This window comes from Saccostrea cucullata, unplaced genomic scaffold (assembly GCF_032062105.1).
Source record: "Saccostrea cucullata isolate Sc308-1 unplaced genomic scaffold, CSIRO_AGI_Scuc_v1 ctg365, whole genome shotgun sequence".
Lineage (NCBI taxonomy): Eukaryota > Metazoa > Mollusca > Bivalvia > Ostreida > Ostreidae > Saccostrea > Saccostrea cuccullata.
The window spans coordinates 480,276-483,240 of NW_026936150.1; the positions used below are offsets into that span (position 1 = coordinate 480,276).

General features: G+C 32.1%; 1 long non-coding RNA gene across 1 annotated transcript; it reads right to left on the minus strand.

Moving 5' to 3' along the window:
* Positions 1-564: 564 nt before the first annotated feature.
* On the minus strand, positions 565-2,714 carry LOC134244883 (uncharacterized). Its single transcript, XR_009987311.1, has 3 exons — positions 2,638-2,714; positions 1,277-1,374; positions 565-1,171 (listed from the first exon to the last, which is right to left on the minus strand). It is a non-coding gene; the product is annotated as an uncharacterized LOC134244883 (long non-coding RNA).
* Between the last annotated feature and the right edge of the window lie 251 nt (positions 2,715-2,965).

Genomic DNA, 2,965 nt, shown 5'->3' on the forward strand with positions numbered 1-2,965 from the left:
GAGCCTTCGGCTCAGGTGACCTAAAATACTTTTCATTATCAATTTGACAATTACTATTGTTATACTTATCATATAAGATTTTTTTTAACATTGCAGTCTTCCAGTTTGAATGTGTAAAAGCACAATATACAGTAAAATACAAGAAAATGACTTTTTTTAGAAAAGAGAAAGTCGCCGTCACAATTTTGTTCATAATTTTCTCACAAGTGTAACGAGCATTAAGAATGCAAAATGTGTGTAATCTTAATATCAGAAGTTTTACACAGGACCCTGATTTACAAATAAATGCTTCAGTAATCAAAGTACTAACACAGTTATATTTGGGCTACAGGAGAAAACTAATAATTATGTTCTTGAGCATATACACTTTACAACTGTTGCAAAAACACATGGTCACGGTAAAATATTTGTTGCATATCACAATAAGCTGTAAGATTTTACCTTCATGACACACAATAGACACAAGTTGGACAACTGCATTTTTTCCCAATGTAAATTGTAGTAGCTGAAATCGGTTTTGAAATTCAAACATGAAATTAATGATATATATAAACATATGCCTCCAACATTTTCTTGAAAATAAAATTTCTGCTATCAAACTGCGGTTTAAAAATGATATTGCTTCTAATTGATGTCACTACAAAGTACATACTTTGTACATCACCTGAGAATCTCGGCTTGAAAAAAAGAAGATATCAGTTCCATTTTGAGAAGTTTAACTTTATAAATGGTCTCAAGCTCCCAGAGGGGAAGGGGCATCATTTGAACAAAAATTAAGTTGTAACAAGTTTACAACACAACAGACAACAAAGAAATCGGATCAAAAAACTCATTTAAGCTTTTGACTCCGGTGAGCAAAAATGTGTTTCGCCATGCAATTTTAAAACAATTACAAATATAAAATTAGACCAGATAATGAACACAATAAATTGATATGAAATAAACTTTTTCCCAGAGGTGATTTTACAAGGAAAAGTTCTCAATATAAAGATACACATTCTTCATTTCACATTTGTTCCAGTTTTCAAGGGGAAGCTTGTCCTCCAACATACAAAAGACTGACAGCACAATTTTCTAATATATATCAATGCTTCAAATTGTTCTCCTACAACAGTAAGTTTATCAAATCTCCCAGCCATCCTTTATGCTCTGCCATTTGTGGTGTATACCTCTAGAAAAATAAAATATTTTACATTATCATTAAAACGACATATAAATAACAAGTAAAATTGAAGATCTGAAGGGTATTTTATTTATTATGACATTTTAAAAGTACCTCTTTGCTTTCCTGGAGATGTCATCTGGCATTAGGGAACCCCCAACATGGTAGTGATGGAGTTAAATTTCTCCGGAATGAGAAATTAACCAACAAACCTCCAGAAACAATGAAAAAGGTTTCGTAAACAAATCCTTCCAGGAACCATTATGCTGTGGCCCTTATGGTTTATACATGTACTTCTAGAAAAATAACAAATTTTAAGTTCTAAATTAAAACAACATATAAAATAAGATTTGAAGGGTATTTTATTTATTATGACATCTTAAATGTAAATCATTATCTTTCCAAAGCAATAAATTAAGATCACTTGAATTCCAATCCTCTGTAGGAATTCAAACCACTTCTTTATACAAAATGCTTACAAGTGCATTAGCAACACGTACACTGTCTACCTCTACTATCTTCTGAGAAATTGTTTGATGCTTTATGCATATCTGCTGCAATGCAAGTAATAGCTGAGACTTGCTTTGACAATTTTTCTTTGAACCTGATATTTTCCAGAAAATTTTGTCTTTTTCTTTTTTGAGCCCTTGACATCATCAACATAATGCATCTTTAAGATCATCAAAATCTCAATCTGATCTCTTTTTTTTTTACATCTCAAATTGTTAATTCCATAGTTGTATGACACAGGATGCCTTTGTACTCGCATGTCATCCAGAACATGTGTATTTTTTTTTCCACATATTCCCATTTATGAATATTTTTTTTTTATTTTATAATGAAAATAAATAAATAAGACACTTTCACCCTGTTATGTTACACTAAAAAAGTGGTCTATATTTTTCTGAAGCGATATGAGTAAACATAAATCAATTAAAATAACTTATTCCAGATTTATTATGAACAGGTGCATGCGGTGGATTTTGATCCGCTCCTGGCTAAAATAAAAATGGCGTCGTTCCAACAGATGCTTCGTTCTCATCGTATTTTTCGTGTGATACAACAAATAGAAATATTATCTTGGATAATTTCGTTTCGTATCATTGCATGCAGAAAAATATTCATTCGATTTTCACTAAAACATTACCGATTCTCTCAAGAAAGTGGAAATCTAGTCGAAATTTCAATGGCATGTCCTGTCGCACGACTGCTGTTTTGTGTGTTTTCAAAGACTTGAAAATAATATTTCTAGTGAGGCAGTTGCCTCATTACTACAATGGAAGCTACTTTTGCGGAAAAAACACAAAGAAAAATTTATATAGAATCAGGCCCCTAAAGCCGCAAAAACAAGGTGGCGCTAATGTTTACTCGGTCAGTACCATACGAAGTCCTATCGATAAACTACTGGCTAAGTTTATATTTCAGAGCAACACGTGCAACTATACTTAAATGTACATGTAATTACATTTACGTACCTTCTAAAAATTTCCTAGTAAGCCTCCACAGTCCCGTCAATTTCTTTTGAAGTCACTGTTGTGCTGCCGATTTTGCGTGTTTTTTACAAAGCAAAGTAGCATGGTGCGTATGAATATGAAAAAGGAGTTCGATCTCTATGTTAGGCCTATGTGTCATTTGTATAAATCCCAACGAACAGAAAAATTAACCAATGTTTTATGCAATTAGTTTGAAAATTTTAAAAATCGACAAGACATATATGCACATATAGGAATATGAGAAGTGACGAAATACACTTTCATTCTTCGGCGGTTTAAAATGCACTATTTTTTTGTCGGAACGACACAA